The sequence below is a fragment of the Saccopteryx leptura genome, chromosome 11 (genome assembly GCF_036850995.1).
Source record: "Saccopteryx leptura isolate mSacLep1 chromosome 11, mSacLep1_pri_phased_curated, whole genome shotgun sequence".
Taxonomy (NCBI): Eukaryota; Metazoa; Chordata; class Mammalia; order Chiroptera; family Emballonuridae; genus Saccopteryx; species Saccopteryx leptura.
Window position 1 is genome coordinate 55,317,964 of NC_089513.1, and position 21,480 is coordinate 55,339,443.

The following is a 21,480-nucleotide window of genomic DNA, read 5'->3' on the forward strand; positions in this document are numbered from 1 at the left end:
CCTATGATAACTTTTCTTTATCCCAGTGTGGCTTTGTACTTTCAAAAGGTGGGAAGATACCGGATGCTTGCCGTGGTGAACTTGAACAATGCAGTAGGATCTTGTAAACAAAGAAGGACCCTAACATGGGGCATTGAGAGAGCTGAAGTCCTTGGGATGTTGACAGAGATTCAGACCGCTAGCTTCGGAGGATGATGACTTGACTGTGTGTGTGGTGGCTCAGTTGTTCTACCTCATAAGTTGTTTGTAATAGAGATTTTGTCCCTCCTCTTTGCTTCTAGTATTTATAGGCACACCTTTATCTCATAGTTTTAGCACAAGGGTTGGGAACCTTTTTGGCTGAGAGAGCCATGAACACCTCATATTTTAAAATGTAATTCCGTGAGAGCCATACAATGACCCATGTACGTTATGCATTATCCAATAAAAATTTGGTGGTTGTCCTGGAGGACGGCTGTGATTGGCTCCAGCCACCTGCAACCATGAACATGGGCGGTAGGAAATGAATGGATTGTAATACATGAGACTGTTTTATATTTTTAACGTTATTATTATTTTTATTAAAGATTTGTCTGTGAGCCAGATGCAACCATCAAAAGAGCCACATCTGGTTCACGAGCCATAGGTTCCCCACCCCTATTTTAGCATATTACTCAGTCAAACATTATAAGTTACTTCAAATTTTAGGGGTGCTGCAGTAAACAAATTTTAATTTAAGAAACAAGACGTAAAATGTACCCAATATAACACAGGGAAGAAATGTGATTAGGTAAGTTAAGTATCTTAGAAAACATCTGAGGACATGATAGTATAGTATTAAGGTTCTAGAATAACATTTTTATTATTCAGAATAACTCCTGAGTAATAATTGTATCTGTTAAATAAACAATAATAAAAACATGACCCTTAAAAATAAATTGCAAAGGAAATGAAACTAGGGGAAAGCCTTCTACTTTCAAGTGGAGAGAAGCCAATGAATATTGATACCAGGAAGGTGTGATGAAAATAGTTATTTGGTTTCAGGGATAAGGAAGACTGTCACAGAGGAAGGCAGCCACATGTCACTGTTATCCTAAAAATAAAATGTCATAAAATATGCTTTTAATAAACTTAAATAAAATGTGTGTGTACTCAGTCAGATATTTGAGCTAAGTAAAGAAACTTTAAAACTAAGTATATGCTGTTTAGCTTCTTAAATGTTGGTAATCTGAAGCTGAAATAACCATTGCTCCATGTAGATTAGTAAAAAGTTAGTAAGGTGTGTGTGACATCTGAGGTCTATTAATCTTCTTCCTTTACTGAAAAAAGGTTGTAAAATATGGTAAAAGACACAAACTTATGCCATACTTGTCAGATAAGTTGGTAAATAATTATTTTTTAAAAATTCTGTGTGTGTGTGTTTGTGTGTGTCTGTGTGTGTATTTTAGAAAGGTGAGCCCAATGTGGTTTCCTTGGGGTGTGTTATGGCTTCTATCTTAAGTCAAAGCAGGGTCAGTAATAGTGCTCATACTTTCACTACTTTCTCTATAATCTACCTGTATTAGAATTATTTAATCTACTTGTAATAGAACAGTTCCAGAGAACAATATGACACCATACTCTCTTTTAATTGTTTATGCTGTCATCTCCTGTAAGCATAAAGTACTATTTTATAATTCGCAGTGTGAATAAAACGCAATGATCAGAGTAACTTTCCTGTTTAAAGGTAAGTAATTGACATGGGATAGATTTTTACATAACTATGTTTACATGGATCAGGCTTCAATGAGCCACTGCATTGTTAAATTAACCTCGGTGTCTCATTTTATTTGAATTTTGCTATATATGCTGAGTTTCTGGGAGAACTGCTAATTGAGAAATAATAGATGTGATAAAGAAAGTGGCAAATTGAAAGAAATTGATTTAATTTTTAGAGGGAGAAAAATTGTTTCTCCTCTTCATTCCACTGATGGACCCAGCATGGCTGAGTTTAGTTCAACTTTCAGGGGGATTCAGAAACTACTTCCATTGCTGACCAAATATGATCACTTTCCATCTTTTGTTCTTACCAAGTTGTGAAGCAGCAATTGTACAAAGTGCAAGAGGCCTTGGCCAGTTGGCTGCATGGTAGAGCGTTGGCCCAGCGTGTGGAAGCCCCGGGTTCAATTCTCGGTCAGGGCACACAGGAGAAGCGCCCATCTGCTTCTCTACCCTTTTCCCCTTCTCTCTCTCTCTCTCTCTCTCTCTCTCTCCCTCTCCCTCCTGCAGCCAGGACTTGAATGATTTGAGCAGTTTGTCCCCGGGTGCTGAGAATGGCACCATGGCCTCTGCCTCGGGCACTGAAATGACTTCATTCTGAGCAATGGGGCCGTGGCCCCAGATGGGCAGAGCATCACCCAGTAGGGGGCTTGCCAGGTGGATCCCGGTCAGAGTGCATGCGGGAGTCTCTCTCTCTGCCTCCCTGCTTCCCCACCTCTCACTTAATTGAAAAAAAAAAAAAAAAGGAAGAATCTGAGGGACTGGGTAAAAAAAGCTAAAGTACAATTGTTTGTTACAGAATAGTCGTGAGATATAAAGTAGCATAGGGAAAATTATTAATAATATTCTAGTAACTATGTATGGTGTCAGATGGGTATGAGAATTCTTGGGATGACTACTTAGTAAGTTATGTAATGTCTGATCACTGTGGTGTACCTTGAAACTAACATATTAAAAAGAAAGTACAAGAACCTGAGAGGTCATGCAGGGAACTTATGGAGCAGGAATGGTAAAATAGAAGCACGTTTTATTGTATTTCTAAGCACCAGTTTGTTTGTTTTGCTGAGCAAACGGCTTATGTACTACTTACCTAATCTTCATAACAGCCCATATTAAATAGATAAGGAAACAATTTGCCCTGGGTTAAAACGTGTAGGAAATCTGAAGCTGGCCCAGGCTATCTCACCGTGCACCCCACACTCGCAGCGAGCACCCCCCCGAGTGCCCCTGCACACACTCTGACGGCTCCCTCTGTGTGCTTCCCGGTGGCGAGCAGCAGACGGAACTGGCCCAGACTGGCAGCGCCGGTGCACACGGTTCTTCAACGTGGGGGCTGAGTGAGCCCTACACTAGTGAAGTTGAAATTTAATTCAGCGATTGACTGGAGACGTTATGGACCGATATCAGAAAACAAGCAACCCGTGATTCCTGCTGCAGGAATTTACTTCTCGGGCAGTTGGCATCCCTGCTTTATTCTTACTGAGTGCACTCATTGAAATTTTAGTTAATAGTAAGCAACTTAAAATTTTTAAAATATTTGTTTAGTTCTTATTGGTGGTTTATACTCAGTGCTTTTACTGAAAAATGTCTCTAAGAGGAGTTTATTTACCTTGAAAGTGATTAATCTTTGCACTGCAAAGAGTCCAATTAAACAATTGTCAGATAGTCCCATTTACTTTTATCTTTAACATTCAGGTACATTTAGGCATAAAGACTGTATGAAGAGACTATTGTATTGGCACTTTGTTGGTCAAATATCAGCAGAAATTAAAGGGAGGGAGTCATGTGCCAAATGGGTAAAATAAAGATCTTCTATTAATATCTTAGCAATGAATGTCACTCAGTGGCAGACCTACATTGTGATAGAGGGACGCTTTATGACAGAAGCTACTGGAAGCCGGACATCTCTGTGACTGTTCCTACCTGGAAAAGCACATTAAGTAGACCATAGATTTAAATGGCTTTGTGGTCACGGGCAGCCCCGGTGTGAAGCAGAAGGCTGCATTTTTGTAAATAATTTGTTAGTTATTTGTAATGGCCTGTGTAGAAAAATCATGATTTAAACCAGGCTGAGGCTCAGAGGCCAGTTCCCAAAGCACATATTAAACCACTGCGTATTCTTCCATTGCTCTGCCTTATATGTTATTTATATTGCTATATTGTGCACATTCTATTATACCTGCTTTTATTTGTTGGTGTTGTATACCAGACCAAGAGTTCCCTATGAGCAGGATGGTGTATCTTCAAAAGTGCCCTAGCCTATTCTGGGCACATATGATTTATTATTATTATTATTATTATTATTATTATTTAGTGAATGATAGTATAACCTTTAATTGGTTCTAGGGAATTCCATATGTAAGTGTTTTCAGGAGAGAAATCTATTCAGAACTCCCGAATCTGGATGCCAGGAAGTGCTCCTAGAATAGGTAAACTGAAGATTTGCTGTGAGCAGTATAGCTCAGAATTGTAAAATCAGGAGCCTTACCTGAACTTGGCTCGTTCTGCTGCTCTTGCTAATAGCCTTCAGGAAGAGCCTACCATTTCTTCAGCTGCATAGTGAGCAGAATGGAGTGTGAGTACTGGCCTTCAGGACAGGACTTCAAGTCTATGATTCTTTTTTAAGCCAAAAAGAAAATTGAGTTATGATTATATGTTGAGGCCCTGGCCGGTTAGCTCAGTGGCAGAGCGTCGGCCTCGCATGCGGAAGTCCCGGGTTCAATTCCCAGCCAGGGCACATAGGAGAAGCACCCATCTGCTTCTCCACCCCTCCCCCTCTCCTTCCTCTCTGTCTCTCTCTCTTCCCCTTCCGCAGCCAAGGCTTCACTGGAGCAAAAGTATGCCCGGGCGCTGAGGATGGCTCTGTGGCCTCTGCCCCAGGCGCTAGAGTGGCTCTGGTCGCAATAGAGCGACCCCCCGGATGGGCAGAGCATCGCCCCCTGGTGGGCGTGCCGGGTGGATCCTGGTTGGGCGCATGCGGGAGTCTGTCTGACTGCCTCCCCGTTTCCAATTTCAGAAAAGTGCAAAAAAAAAAAAAAGATTATATGTTGAGTTCTTTGTTTTCTGGAAGTTTAATGGAATGTGAATAATGCTATTATAATGGATCTCAAAAGCCTAGGCTTAGGACACAGAAAAACATGTACCCTTTCTCACATTGGGGATAAATATTTCTTAGATGCCACATCTCAGTTGATTATTACTTTTAAGAAGAGAATTAATTGTTCACTAAATATTTTGATTGCTTATTTTTTGTATTTTAAGACCTCTAATTACTTCACCAACTTCCTTATAGGGGAAATATAAAAATCAGAGTACTTTTATATTTGAACATATTGTAAGCAGAAGTTCTAAAATATTTGTGTTGAACATATGGGAACAACATGGACATTTTTGAGCAATGTTTTAAATAAAAAAAACTAGAATTAGAGTATATGCTTATATTTTGAGATTAAAGTCTCTTAGACTGGACCCCCTTATGACTGCAAGCCCTTCAATGAGACCATGTCTCATTTTTTTTATCTATTTGACTTCCACAGACCCTTGCACGTAATAGAAACTACTGATGTTTGTGGAATGAATGAATTAGGAAAAATTGACTCAAGCACAATAAAGACCACATTCTCTTTCTTTTTCTTTCTGAGACACTGTATCTCATGCACACCTTGAGATGTTGCAAGTTCAGTTCTGGACCACCACAATAAATTGATTATCACAATAAGGCGAGTCACATGAATTGTTTGGTTTCTTAGTGCATATAAAAGTTACATTTACACTATAGTCTAGTAAGTTTGATAGCATTATTTCTTTAAAAAATGTCCTTTCCTTAGTATTTTTTTTTGTATTTTTCCAAAGTTAGAAGTGGGGAGGCAGTCAGACAGATTCCTGCCTGTGCCCAATAGGGATCCACCCGGCATGTCCACCAGGGGGCGACACTCTGCCCATTTGGGGCATTGCTCCGCTGTGGCTGGAGCCACACTAGCGCCTGAGGCAGAGGCCATGGAGCCATGGAGATGTCCTCAGCACCTGGGCCAACCCCGCTCCATTGGACCCCTGGCTGTGAGAGGGGAAGAGAGAGACAGAGAGGAAGGAGAGGGGGAGGGGTGGAGAAGCAGATGGGCGCTTCTCCTGTGTGCCCTGACAGGGAATTGAACCTGCGACTTCCACACGCCGGGCCGACGCTCCATCGGTGAGCCAACCAGCCAGGGCCTCTTAGTATTTTTAAAATCATTTTTTTATTTTTTCAATTACACTTGACATACAACATTATATTAGTTTCAAGTATACACTTCAATGATTAGGCATTATATAACTTACTAAGTAAATTCTTTGCTGGCAAAAATTCTATCATCTGAGTTCAGCAAATTATAACCCTTTGGTGGTAGAGGATCTTACTTTCAATATGTTAAAAAAAAAAAGAAGCAGTTTCTGTGGAGTACAGTAAAGCAAAGTGCAATAAAATGAAGTCTGCCGGTATTAAAATCTATCATGGCACCTTTGGTTAAGCCTGAAGGGTATTAAATAGTTTTTAAAAATCAGACTGGAGTCAAACATTTTAATGAGAGCAGAAAATCTATTGCTATAATGACATTATTAAAGACCACCAACATTTTCATTTTGCATGATAATGTGGAAACAGTTGGGTAATTAGAAACTTGTAAGTGATTTGTGAGGCCAACCATACTTATTCTTGTGTTTCATGGATGAGTTTCACGGCTGACTACAGCCAGTCATCTCACTCTGTCTTCCTTTATTTTGGCTATTTAAAACCAAATCATCTTGGTTTTCTAATGATACCAGGAACAGGCTCTCACTGTATCCATCAAAATACAGACATTACCGGGTGATTGGAAAGAAATGCAGCGACTCTCTAGAAATGTCATTATCTATAATATGCATAAATGAGAGATTTAGGTGAGAGGGGGTATATTTATCCTTCCTCATTAACTTGCCAATAAGAAAGAATTGCAGACCAAAACCTTGAAAGTTCCAGAGGAATCTAAAGAAATAAGATTTCCTGGAATTAGTTAGCTTATATTTTGGGAGTTGTTTTTCTGGGGCACTGAGTTCACATCAGCCTTTCAACAGATACACACACAACGCCTGGTGTAAACTCTGGAACTCGTGTGGATTCTGTAACTGCTAACTCTGGAGAGAGGCGGGAGGACTGCGCTGGGGGGCTGGAGTGGGCTGCAGACTCGCTTGCCTTGACATTGTTTTATCCTCATGTGAGGGAAACTAATGCCCTGCATGAATACATATATATATATATATATATTTAAGTGAAAGGAGGGGAGATAGAGAGACAGGCTCCTGCATGCACCCTGACTGGGATCCACCCAGCAACCCCCATCTGGGGCTAATGCTCTGCCCATCTGGAGCATGCTTGCAACCTAGCTATTTTTTTTTTTTTTTTGTATTTTTCTGAAGCTGGAAACGGGGAGGCAGTCAGACAGACTCCCGCATGCGCCTGACCGGGATCCACCTGGCACGCCCACCAGGGGGCGATGCTCTGCCCATCCGGGGCGTCGCTCTGTCTCGACTAGAGCCACTCTAGTGCCTGGGGCAGAGGCCAAGGAGCCATCCCCAGCGCCCGGGACATCTTTTGCTCCAATGGAGCCTTGGCTGTGGGAGGGGAAGAGAGAGACAGAGAGGAAGGAGAGGGGGAGGGGTGGAGAAGCAGATGGGCGCCTCTCCTGTGTGCCCTGGCCGGGAACCGAACCCAGGACTTCTGCACGCCAGGCCGACGCTCTACCACTGAGCCAACTGGCCAGGGCCAACCTAGCTATTTTTAGCACCTGATGTGGAAGCTCCATGGAGCCATTGTCAGCGCCCAGGTCCAATGTGCTTGAACCATTAGCCATGCTGCAGGAGGGGAAGAGAGAGAGAAGGGGGAGGGGGAAGGGTAGAGAAGCAGATGGTCGCTTCTCCTGTGTGCCCTGACCAGGAATCAAACCCAGAATTCCCCATGCTGGGCTGATGCTCTACTACTGAGCCAGCCATCCAGGGCCCTGCATGAATATGTTTTCATAAAAATTTTAATAGGTAACATCAGAGGATTTACTATACTTGCTTTAATAACTAACATTGGAGGGATTACACTCTACATGCATGATCTTATTCCATTTCTGTGAAGGTAGGAGCTGTTACCTTCAATTTTACATATGCCCCATATGTGGGGTTTACCTTGTCCACAGAGCCCCAGTTAATATGGGGTAGAACTACTAATCGAAAAACAGGCACTCTGGATCTAGAAATATTAAAAAGTCAATGAACAGAAATATATTGGTCTAAATTTAAAAATACAGTGTGTCCGTAAAGTCATGGTGCACTTTTGATGGTCACAGGAAAGCAACAAAAGATGATAGAAATGTGAAATCTGCACCAAATAAAAGGAAAACTCTCCCAGTTTCATACCTATTCAGATGTGGGCTCACGCACAGATTTTTTAGGGCTCCTTAGGTAGCTATCCCGTATAGCCTCTACAGACTCGTCACTGACTGATGGCCTACCAGAACGGGGTTTCTCCACCAAACTGCCGGTTTCCTTCAACTGTTTATCCCACCGAGTAATGTTATTCCTATGTGGTGGCGCTTCGTTATAAACGCGCCGATATTCACGTTGCACTTTGGTCACTGATTCGAATTTAGCGAGCCACAGAACACACTGAACTTTCCTCTGTACTGTCCACATCTCGACTAGCATGGTCGTGGGCTGCTCCACTGTATACATGGTGTTACGTCATCATCTTAGCATGCATACATGCTGTCACATCATCCTACAGAAACTGGGAGGGTTTTCCTTTTATTTGGTGCAGATTTCACATTTCTGTCCTCTTTTGTTGCTTTCCTGTGACCGGTCAAAAGTGCACCATGACTTTACGGACACACTGTATTTAACTTAATTCACTCCTTCTGCCAAAGAGATATATTGACTATCTAGCATGTGAAACGCTCCCTGGAAAACATGAGGACGAGTCCCACACAAGGCTTTTTTGCTCAAGGAATGAGATGGGGGGGTTAATAGAATCAATATAGATTATCAGTAATGAACTCTGATTCATCATGCTAAATAAGTGCTTTGTAAAGGTTATAAGAACCGATTACCTATACCTAAAGAGCATCTTAGGAAGGTGCCATAGAATAAGTGGCATTTGTACTGGGCTCTGGAAGACCAGATGGATGTCAGAGATGCAGACTCGGGTCGGGGGATGGTGAGGTTGGGATTGGGATGGGGGTTGGGCCTAAGGGGGCGGGACAAGTATGAAAACATAAGGCAAAGAAGAAATGGAACTGGTGTTTTCAACGAGAATTGTAGTTTGAATTGCAGTGTGTTAGAGATATTTGATTGCGCTAGGTCATAGAAAGCCTTAGAACCCGCCCATGCTGTTCAGTAGGCAGTGGGGTGCCACAGAAAGCCTCAGGATTAAGTTGTTTTAGGCATGACTGGTTTCCACGGTGCCAGTCTCGTGGTCAAGCGCAGTGTAAGTGATCACAGAAGCGTGGTCATTTGTGTTCTGGGCTGTGGTCGTCCTGAGGCTTGTGATGTCCTTTGTGTTGTCAGCTTCCCTTATCTTTAAACTCTCATCTGCCCCAGAGCATCAGAGGGTGTGCATTCCAGGCTTAATAAGCTTTTATGTATTTTCTCATGTTTCTGGAATCGTTTTCCATTCTATAAAATTTCATGAGAAATTATTGATGGTACGTAATGATGAGTCTTACACAATAGAATGCTTTGTAAAACACTGAACTTGATCAGGTGTGGACAGTGAACGCCTTTCTACAATAGTATAAATATGATATAAAGAGAAGGAATAGGGTATAAGAATGTATTCATGAGAAGTTATAGTTCTTTTATAGAATGGGGTTAGTCTATAAATGTCAGAATAAATATATTTACAACAGTATTTTAAACATTGAGCTTAAAAAATAAACCTTAAAGAAACAGCCACAAGCTTTATTGAAGGCTTCCTGAGAGCAGCCCTGTGCTTATTGTTCCTAAGTGTCATCTCGTGTCACCCTGACAGCAGCGCTGAGTTGGAGGGGTTGTTATCATCCCCATTTGGCAGAGGAGGAAACCGAGGCTTAGACGATTGAGCGACTTCCCCAGGGGGAAGTGACCGCACCCAGGTGGCTGAGTGGAGTTAGGCCTCACTCTAGAGCAGGGGTCCCAAAACTACGGGCCCGCCGGCCGCATGCGGCCCCCTGAGGCCATTTATCCGCCCCCGCCGCACTTCCAGAAGAGGCACCTCTTTCATTGGTGGTCAGTGAGAGGAGCATAGTTCCCGTTGAAATACTGGTCAGATTGTTGATTTAAATTTACTTATTCTTTATTTTCAATATTGTATTTGTTCCCATTTTGTTTTTTTTACTTTAAAATAAGATATGTGCCGTGTGCATAGGGATTTGTTCATAGTTTTTTTTTTATAGTCCGGCCCTCCAACGGTCTGAGGGACAGTGAACTGGCCCCCTGTGTAAAAAGTTTGGGGACCCCTGCTAGAGGCTGCGTCTCTCTGCCACCTCCCCTATGTCAGTGGAGGGTCAGAGCTCATCACAGCAGTCAAGTGACATAGTGAGACATACGAACCAAAAGCAAATCAGTCTATTGGGTTGTTCTTGATATAAAAACGTCATTTTTAGGTGTCAGGTGGGTTTTGATAACGGGGTGCCCCTTTTGCTTGTGGGTTGAGCTTACACGAGTGCAAACAGCAGATGGCGTAGATTGCCCGTGGCAGGTGGAGAGGGGCCGCCAGGCGGCCACTGTGCTGCCCCGCGTGCGCGCGCGTGTCTCGGCGGCACTTCAAGCTTAGGTGGGATGTGCTGGAACCAGTGCGATGACTCCACCGCCTTGCAGCAGTAGTGCCCTTCAGTAAGATTACAGCGACGGACTTGACCTTTCTGTGCATCACCGTGCAACGTCAGCCTTCGAAGATGCCCTTGTCTGTCTCTGATGTGTAATTTTTTATTTACTTGCTATTTTTGTTCCGATTTCATCTATCTCAGAGGGATTTTTTGTAGGAATTAGCTGCCCTGACTCTTGGCCTCTGGACAGTTATCAACAATAGTGGTGTTGAGTGTCATGCTGCTTATGAAGGCAGTTCAAGTGGCCTGGCCCACCGTTTGTGGCCAACCTGCCCTCAGAGTGCGGCCTCCACATTATACCTTCAGTGAAGCCAGTGAGTTTTGACAGGAATATTGACATTGCTCTCATGATGGTTTGAAGATAAGCAGGTGAATGTGTTGATTAGGCTCCTTTATATAAAATTAGTTCTTATAAGAATCTCCTTTCTCGCCCTGGCTGGTTGGCTCAATGGTAGAGCGTCGGCCTGGCCTGCAGGAGTCCCGGGTTCGATTCCTGGCCAGGGCACACAGGAGAAGCGCCCATCTGCTTCTCCACTCCTCCCCCTCTACTTACTCTCTGTCTCTCTCTTCTCCTCCTGCAGCCAAGGCTCCATTGGAGCAAAGATGACCTGGGCGCTGAGGGTGGCTCTATGGCCTCTGCCTCAGGCGCTAGAATGGCTCTGGTTGCGGCAGAGCATCGCCCCCTGGTGGGCATGCCGGGTGGATCCTGGTCGGGCGCATGCAGGAGTCTGTCTGACTGCCTCCCCGTTTCCAACTTCAGAAAAATACAAAAAAAAAAAAAAAAAAAAAGAATCTCCTTTCTCAGTGCCGTGGTGATGCTGACAGCACTGCTCTGACTTATAGTACTCTATGTCAGCACCCTTCGCTGTCAGCTTAATCCTTCCAGTGTTTAATGTTGCCTTTTTAGCATGATCATTTAAATATCCCAAAGGATTGGGTTGATTATTTCTCACCAAATGGATTCATTTTCATGTCAAAAAAATTGCATCGTTTGTATCATTAGGTATACCTTTTTTTAAGAAAAAAAATCAAAATTGTCATAACTTGTTCTGACACTTAGTTATAGATCCATAAAGACTTTATTTCTTAATGGGATCACAAAAAAAGTGTTTTTGCAAGTTAGGTCTTTGGAAAATGAAAACATTCACATGGTTTTCTGATTCTAACAACACTGTTAAAAATTTAGCATACAACATCTCAGTTATATTTTTCCTAAAAAAAGATTTTCACGGTAGATCTCTTTTCATATACAGTAGTTTGTTGTCTCTGTACTACAGATAATTGTTTGAAATGTATTTGTCATTTTTCTGGCACATTTTGAAATAGTAACGCATAGGAATGTGTAAGTGTTTCATTAATTATAGAGGCATAAACGTATATAAAAGAATCATTTGAAAAGTTCTGATAGCAGGTCTGTTTTTGTAGCTACCAGTTCGTGCTGGTCATCTTTCTGCCCGGTCTCTGTTCGTTTCCATGCAGAGACCATTCGTAGGGCTGTCTTAACTGAGCAGGCTTTATGCTTGGAGATGATCTGTGGAAACACAAACAAGGAAATGTAGCATCCGTATTTCATTCCTAAAGCTGAATGATGGCAGGCATAATTACTGACACTAACATCTGGAGTGGTTTATTAAAGGGAAACCTGCCAAGATTGTTAGTGTATACCAAACAGCATTATCCATATGTGCCGTTTTATCACTGTTGAGGGGTGGGGTATGTTAGTAGGAGAGGAAATGAATACAGTCCGGGACAAGATCACCACTGGCACGTCATCTTTCTAGGGCTGATTTTTGTTTAGCTCGATGGAACGGTTTGCTAGAGATTTTCAGTATCATGAACTCACCCATCTGGTGGGTTTCTAGATAGACGGGTACCTGGTTACTTGGTCTGGCTAGAATTAAAATGTCCCTTCATTTTAATTTTGGCAAGAATTGAAGAGGGTGAGTTCTTTTCTTTAAATAAAATAAAAATGTTCTCCAAACCCTAGAAAGAATGAAAAGACTATTATTCACAAATAAAAAGATTAAGAGCTACTGAGGGCTTACTGTGTGTTCAGTCTTACTGAAAGCTTGGTGCACAGCCTTGAGGTGTGAGAGAGGGATCGTGTCCAGCAGGGCGATAACAGAGCACTGGTACGCCTGCCAGATTTCTCGGAGGAGTCCTCAGTCAGGTCCTGCTTTTCCTTAGCTGGCGGCTCTGCGGTTGAGGCAGGATACCAAGTCAGGGGAGTGGTCCTCATCAAAATGTAAGAGTTTCGCCTGACCTGTGGTGGCGCAGTGGATAAAGCGTCAACCTGGAAATGCTGAGGTCGCCGGTTCGAAACCCTGGGCTTGCCTGGTCAAGGCACATATGGGCGTTGATGCTTCCAGCTCCTCTCCCCCTTCTCTCTCTCTGTCTCTCTGTCTCTCCCTCTACTCTCTAAAATGAATAAATAAAAAATAAATAAAAATTTTTTAAAAATGTAAGAGTTTCAATTCTGGGGAACTCTGTCTTTCTAATAATGCTGCAGTTCCATTTATTTAAAGAGTAATCCTGACAGGCTAGCCCAGCCTGGCATGTTGACCTCCTTGGGCAGAAGTAGAGGCTAGCAGGCCCGTCTGCATTCTGAACATGTGAATGGAGGGAGAAGACATACATCTTCAAAATCATGCTTGGATAGTTTTGGGTAGAATGGAGAATGAAGTGGTCCCCAAAAACGCATCTGGTTTCTCCTCTGTTGCAGTAACAGCCAAGTACTGAAGACTCAGAGTAAGTCAGAACATCACCATCCTTCAGTTCTGGTGTCATCCGGGTGACTGTGTTAATAAATAACACCTGCAGGTGGCTGGTGCGTAGGTTGGAGGTACACGCACAGTGGGAAGAGATGAATGGTTTAATGTGCGTATTGGACAAATAGAAGTTTTCTGCCACGAAAATCTCATCACTTCCCTGAAACAGGGACAGCAAGCTCTCTCCCAACCCCCCAGAAGGCCTGCTGTTCCCTCAGCTCCTACAGATACTCCCTTTACAGAGTCTGAGCTGAAAATAGGTTCCCCTCCCCACCAGGTCCTGCCTCCTCTCTCCTCTAGCTGCAGGCAGGGCCGCCTCTGCCCCGGCCCTCAGCCACACTGCTGCCCTTTGTGCAGTACACAGATCGCCCCTTCCAGGAAACCCAGACTTGTGGGAAGACCTCGTGACCTTCTGTCAGTCCTTGCACATTCTCACACCAGGCCATTGACACTCACCCTCCTGTGACTTGCCCTCCGCTTTTCCTTCCTCCTGGAGGGCTCTCCCCTTCTGTCTGGTGAATTGCTTGTAAGCCTTCCAAATGAAGGACAGGGCCTCACATTTTAGCGAGGTTGCAGATCCTCCCCTTCAGAGGCTAGTCATTCTTCGGTAACCCAAGGTTGCACGTATCACATATTTCATCTTCCTTTCTTCCGGGGTATTTTGTGAGCTCCTCCGGGATAGGGATTTGCCTTATTTATAGCCTCACATGTTGTAGGTGTGCAGCCAGTGTTTGTAGATTAAATGCATGGTTGAGGTGCTGATTGAACTTGCCCTTGCAGGAGGAGTAAGATTACTCAGTGATTAATATGCATTCACCATAAGATAAATGTAGTAAGATCCTTTGCTTTTGAAAAGGTGTTTTAGCAGATGAGACTTCCTACGAGTAGACTGAAAAGCGGGCCCTGGATTAACCCTGGAGGGAGAGATGGCACATCTGCCACTGTTGTGTCCCTGCAAAGTTACAAGTCTCTGTCTTAAGTGCATGTGGTTTAAAAAATTCTGGTATAGGCTCTGGCTGGGTAGGTCAGTTGGTTAGCATTAAAACCCAATATACCAAGGTTGCAGGTTTGATCCCGGTTAGGGCACATATAAAAATCAACCAATCATAAACAAGTATAACAACAAATCGATCTCTCTCTTCCTCTTCACTCTCTTTCTTTGTCTTTTTCCCTTTTTCTCTCTAGCATCAATAAAAAAATTAGATCAGTTATATAACAGTGTCGATTTGAAGTTTTTAACTCATTCTTGAATATTTGGCTTCTTTCTTTCTTTTTGGTTATATGAGAGGTGTGAAGGCAGAGACAGACTCCCACATGTGTCCTGACTGGGATCTACCTGGAAAGCCCACTAAGGGGCAGTGCTCTGCCCCCCTGGGACTGCTGCTCTGTTGCTCGGCAACCGAGCCATTTTAGCACTTGAGGTGGAGGCCATGTAGCCATCCTTAGCCTCCAGGGCCAACTTGCTCCAACTGCTTGAGCCATGGCTGCGGGAGAGAGAGGGGAAGAAATAGAGGGGGGAAGGGTGGAGAACCAGATGGTTGCTTTTCCTGTGTGCCCTGACTGGAAGTGGAACCCAGGACATCCACATGTGGGGCCAATATTCTACCACTGAGCCAGTGAATGGCCAGGGCTATTTGCCTTACTTTATTCCCATTTTTATTTCTGAATTTCCATTTTGCAGTTTTAGAATGCCCCAGTCACCGATGTCTTAGTGGTTTCCACACATGCACACACATATACATACATACATATGTGTGTGTGTCTGAAAGGATTATTGTCAGTAAAAGCATCCATATAGATTTTCATGTTTTTGAATTGTATGTGACCTTGTAGCAGGAGAAGATTGCTGAGATCATCTGATCCCAGGTGTCACTGTGAAGACAGAAGTCCACAATGAAAGAGACACTAAGCCAGGATTTAAGGCCTGTGGTAATTAGGGCATAAGAACTTGCGGTCATTTTGTAATACCCCGCAATGGGCATCTTTTCTGCCTTCTTCCTTTGCTTCTTGCTCTTTCCTTTCCCTTTTCCTCTCCTTCTTCTTCTTGCTCTTCTACTTGTCTTTGCCCGTGGTCGCCCCCTGCCCCTACCCACACATTGTTTACTGATTCCTAGTGAGATAGATGACAGCTGATAAGACTGGGTGAGCAGTCAGGTCTGACCAGAAGCAAGGCAGGGAGACTTCAGGAGGCTCAACACGGACTCCTTGGGGACATACAGACCCATAATTGTGGAATGTAGGGATGTCTCCAAGGAACTTCTAACTCAGCTATTCTCAACCTGTGGGTCGCGACCCCGGCGGGGGTCGAACGACCAAAACACAGGGGTCGCCTAAAGCCATCAGAAATACAGATTTTACGACCCACAGGTTGAGAACCGCTGCTCTAACTGAATGTTTGTTCCTGGAATAGGTTGGTAGAAGGGAGTTTATTTACTTTTTCTTTTTTTTTTTTTTGATTTAACAGTGAATTTGAATATCATCTAACCTTTTTTTATTCACTTGTATTCCTTATTTTAAATATCCTTTGCCCATTCTCTGTGTGGCTGCTTTGATTTTAGTAAAAGAAGGGACGTTAGGGCTCCTTACAGAATAACTCTGTATTTGGCCTAGAGGTGTGGCAGTGAGCAGCTAGTTACAGGGGACGGCTGGAGCAGGGTGTTCCCAGGGGCGGCTGAGATTAACACAGGGGTTTTTGAAATTTTTTAAATATTCTGCTTGGTTGATGTTTAGAAGTCAACCGTGCTCATTGATAAATAAATGAGCAATCTTAAGTTGCTAATTCTTCTATGTAACAATGTTATTGCATTGTTTTCTAGTGTTTATAATACATAACAGACATAAAAATGCAAAATTAAAACTGTGAGAGTATTCATGCTTGCTCATCTAATAAGTGGACTCAACATATAAAGAAAACCAAGCAGACTTTACCTATACTATTTAAGGTTTAATGCATGTGGTAAAAATTCCATCTCTGTACTAAGGAACTTGTTTCTCTTCTCTGGAGGTCAAAGGCATTAAAAGAGAGCTAATCTAAGCCTATTTTACATTATCTATACCAGTTTCAACATTCAACATTGTGGTGGAAAATAAGTTTATATTCTGTCTTTCCTTGCTTCTATTTCTACCTAAAATTATACTGTGCAGTGCTTTCTAAGACGTGTTGCTTATTCTCGTGTTGACTCTGATTCGGAGAGAAAATAGAAAAAAAAATGGAGTTTACATTTTATGGAAAAACCTAAAAACTATTTCTGGCTTTAGCAATAACTAACTGGCTTGGAAAATCACTTAATCTTCTTGTGTTCAGTTTTTTTCTCTATTGTGGAAGAGGGTTGAATTTATTAGCAGGTGAACCTCAAAGTTCTTGCTACTACAGTGTTCTATTTGTATTTTCAGAAATAATGACCCCCAAAGTTAATACCCTAGCTATTGACTTTCTCTAGTATTCTGTCAAGAATTGCTATAGCACTTAGACTGTTGCAGAATATGCTATTTAAAACTGCTTTTGATTATTCATACCCAGCTGCATTATTCAGTTCTTGAGTTGGCTTTCAGAAAGCACACAGTAGGATTTTTAAATAAAGTAAATATCTGGATTATGGACATATAAATGAGACAGAGGATCAAGCATATACGTTTTTGCTATTATATCCAACTTCTACACTATCATATTAAGAGCTTTCATTATAACCAAGTCCAGTCTGTATTTAACTACACATCACCTCAGTGGATGGTTCATAAAGAGTACAATTGACAGCTAGTGAAACCCTTGCAAAATGAATCAGCTTTTAACTTCATATTAAATTATTCTTTTCTAAAATATTGAAAACTATAATTAAGTTCATTCTGTGTAATTTGCTATAGATTACTACTTTAAGAGAATAGCATCCTTTGTTAAAAAGGCTTTTCTATTATTGACTTACAGTATCCCCTCCTCCCACTGAATTAAAGCTTTCAACCTGCTGTTAGATGTTCTGAGCTTTTCACCTGAACATGTTTTTAATGAGAGAATAATGAATGTTGAAACTGGTATAGATAATGTAAAATAGGCTTAGATTAGCTCTCTTTTAATGCCTTTGACCTCCAGAGAAGAGAAACAAGTTCCTTAGTACAGAGATGGAATTTTTACCACATGCATTAAACCTTAAATAGTATAGGTAAAGTCTGCTTGGTTTTCTTTATATGTTGAGTCCACTTATTAGATGAGCAAGCATGAATACTCTCACAGTTTTAATTTTGCATTTTTATGTCTGTTATGTATTATAAACACTAGAAAACAATGCAATAACATTGTTACATAGAAGAATTAGCAACTTAAGATTGCTCATTTATTTATCAAAAATAATACTAAAATTTACATGTTAACATTCTGTAGATAGAGTATTTAAAACTGTAGCCAAGTTTTCTGCCTTCGTGGAGTGTGTAGAATTATGGTCAATACTTTTATTGTGCTTCTCTTTCTAGATGCTGAGAAGGCCTTTAACAAAATTCACACATTTCTGACTTAAAAAGAAACACTAAAATAGAAATTGCTGAACAATTCTTTAACATTAGCTGAAATATTTAGATTGCAGAGGTAAGGTCTGCATTTTACTTAATGTTGAAATATGAGAAGCGTTCCCAATAGCCACCAAACAAGGTAGGGATGACACCATCCTCACTTCTGTTTAACTTTGTATTGGGGCCCTGGCCATTTGGCTCAGTGATAGAGCATTGGCCTGGTGTGTGGATGTCCTGGGTTTGATTCCCAGTCAAGATACATAGGAGAAGCACCAATCTGCTTCTCCAACCCTACCCCTCTCTTTCTCTCTCTCTCCCCCTCCTGCAGCCATGACTCAGTTGGAGCAAGTTGGCCCTGGGCAGTGAGGATGGCTCCATGGTCTCTTATTGACCATTTGTGTATTTCCTTTGGAGAAATGTTTAGCCTTAGATTTTTATTTTGTTGTTTTAGAAGTTCTTTATATAAATATATTATGTATATTACACCCTTATTATATTTCTGATTTTAATTTTTTTTTTATTTTGTGTGTTGATTTTTCATTTTCTGCCTCAGGTGCTAGGAAGAGCTCAGTTGCTGAGCCATGGAGCAATGCCCTACATGGGCAGAGCATTACCCCTTCGTGGACTTGCCAGGTGGATCCTAGTTGGGGCATGTGTGGGAGTCTGTCTCTGCCTCCTCTCCTCTCACTGAACAAACAAACAAAACTTTGTATTGGAGGTATTTGTCAATGAAATTATACAAGGAATGATAGTTATCGACATAAGAATTTTACAAGAGGAAGTGAAATCTCTTTGCAGGTGATACCTGGATTATCTAAAAGAATCAATGACAAAACTAACAACCAACAAAAGAATTCAGTAAAGTGCTAGGATGTAAAATTAACTTAAAAATCAAACATTAACTGATCAAAAAATAAAACTGAGTAGAAAATGTTATTTATGGCAGCAAAAAAATAACAATAAGAAAATAAAATAATTGGGAGTAAAATTAAACATATATGTACCAAATCTGTATAAGAAAAATGCTAAACCTTCCCTAGGAAGTCCAAAAGTAGACTTGAACAAATGGATAGTCATAACCTGTCCTTGGATAGAATGATCCAACATTATGAATATGTGACTTACCATCAAGTTAATAAATTTAATGCAACCAGTGAAAGTGTAAGTTTTTACTTTGAGCTTGACAGTTTCTAACGTTCATAAGGAAAATAAACATGCATGATTATCTAGGAAAACCTGCAAGGAGAAGCATCAGGGGATTTGCTTTTTATGTTGTTCACATGCTAGGGCCTCAGTGATGACCTAGTCCCGTGATGTCAAACCTTTTTCTAAAAACCCGCCCACTTTTGCAGTGCTGGTCAACCTGGTCCATCCCATCCACTAGTGGGCGTTCCCGCTTTCATGGTGGGCGGTAGTAGAGCAACCAGATGGCACTGCGATTGGCCCACCATGAAAGCTGAAATGCCCACTAGTGGGCAGGAGGGACCAGGTTGACCAGCACTGCAAAAGTGGACGGGTTTTTAATAAAAAAGTTTGCCATTACGGACTTAGTGTGTTGCTACTAATGCCCATGTCAGGAAAAATGTTGAAAGAGACCCAAGCACAGGTGGAAATTCAGTATGATGAAAGTGGATCTTTAAGAGAGTGGGAAAAGATAGACTTAAATTAATTAGTAAACCGTTATTATTATTTTTTTTTCCTGAAGCTGGAAACAGGAAGAGACAGACAGACTCCCGCATGCGCCTGACCGGGATCCACCCGGCATGCCCACCAGGGGCGACGCTCTGCCCACCAGGGGGCGATGCTCTGCTCCTCCGGGGCGTTGCTCTGCCACGACCAGAGCCACTCTAGTGCCTGGGGCAGAGGCCAAGGAGCCATCCCCAACGCCCGGGCCATCTTTGCTCCAATGGAGCCTTGGCTGCAGGAGGGGAAGAGAGAGACAGAGAGGAAGGAAGGGGGGTGGAGAAGCAAATGAGCGCTTCTCCTATGTGCCCTGGCCGGGAATCGAACCCGGGTCCCCCACACGCCAGGCCGACGCTCTACCGCTGAGCCAACCGGCCAGGGCCAGTAAACCGTTATTTTTAATAGTGGTAAAATACACATAACATATTTTACCATGTTAATCATTTTTTGTATACAGTTCAATATAGTGTTAAGTATTTTCACCTTGTTGAAAAACCAATCTCCAGAAACCTTTTAATCTTGCAAAACTGAACTCTGTACCCACTAAACATTAACCTCCCCTTCTTCCCATGCTCCCCCCAGCCTCTGGCAGCCCCATTCTGCTTTCATCTCTGCGAATCTGACTACTCTAGGTGCCTCATGTGAGTGGAATCACACAGTATTTGTCCTTTTGTGTCTGACTTACTTCCCTTGGCATTCCTGTTGTAGTGTGTATAAGAATTTCCTTACTTTTGAAGGTTGAATAATTTTCTGTGGTATTAATATCTCACATTTCATTTATCCATCACTTGGGTTGCTTCTGTCTGTTGGCTAATGCTGTGAATAACTCTGCAATGAACATGAGTGGAAAAAATATCTTTTTGAGACCTTGATTTCATTCTTGGACGTAGATATTTATAAATGGAATTGCTGCATTATGTGGTAATTCTATTTTTTTTTTTTTTTTGAGGACTCACCGTACTGTTTTCCACAGTGACCACACCATTTTGTATTTACACCAACAATGGACAAATGCTCTGATTTCTCTACCTCATTGCCAGTAATGGTTCCTTTTTTTTTTTTTTTAAGATTAAACATCCAAATGGGCATGGGATGGTATCTCATTATGATTTTTATTTGCATTTCCCTGATGATTAGAGATCATCTAATCATCTTTTTTTGTGTTTATTGACCATTTGTGTATTTCCTTTGGAGAAATGTTTAGCCTCAGGCTTTTATTTTGTTGTTTTAGAAGTTCTTTATATATTATGTATATTACACCCTTATTATATTTATGATTTAAAATTTTTTTATTTTGTGTGTTGATTTTTCATTCCTTGTGTCTTGAGACATAGAAATTTAAAATTTTGAAGTAGTCCAGTTTATCTATTTTTCTTTTGTTACTTGTGCTTTTGATGTCTTATCCAATAAATTATTACCAAATAATATATCATGAAGCTTTTCCCCTGTATTTTCTTTTGGAGTTTTATAATTTAGCTCTTACATTAAGGTCTCTAATACATTTTGAGTTAATTTGTGTATGTGGTTTGAGGTAAGGATCCAACTTTATTCACTTTTGCATGTGGATGTACAGTCTTCCTAATATTATTTGTTGAAAAGACTGTCCTTTCCCCATTGAGTGGTCTTGGCATCATTGTCAGAAACTATTTGACCATGCACATGCGTTTATTTCTGGGCTATTCTGGTCCATATGTCTCTCTTTATATCAGTTTCACACTGTTTTCACTTCATTTATTTTTTTTAGTAGTTCTAGGTTTATAGAAAAGATTATGCAAACAGTAGAAAGTGGCAAAGAGTTCCAATATATCCTTTCTGCCCCCAGTTTTTCCTGTGTTTAACACCTTGTATTTGTGTGGTGATATTTAACAACTGATGAGCCATATTAATAGATTACCATTACTATAAGTTCATAGTGTACACTAGGATTCACTTGTGTT

The 21,480-nt window shown here is 41.6% G+C and overlaps 1 protein-coding gene and 1 non-coding gene across 5 annotated transcripts in view; both read left to right on the plus strand.

Annotated features, from left to right (window-relative positions):
- PTPRM (protein tyrosine phosphatase receptor type M) overlaps positions 1-21,480 on the plus strand; it is an 893,280-nt gene that overhangs the window by 130,459 nt on the left and 741,341 nt on the right. The gene's annotated exons all lie outside the window — the stretch shown is intronic.
- Positions 4,399-4,474, plus strand: TRNAA-CGC (transfer RNA alanine (anticodon CGC)). The gene has a single exon. It is a non-coding gene; the product is annotated as a tRNA-Ala (tRNA).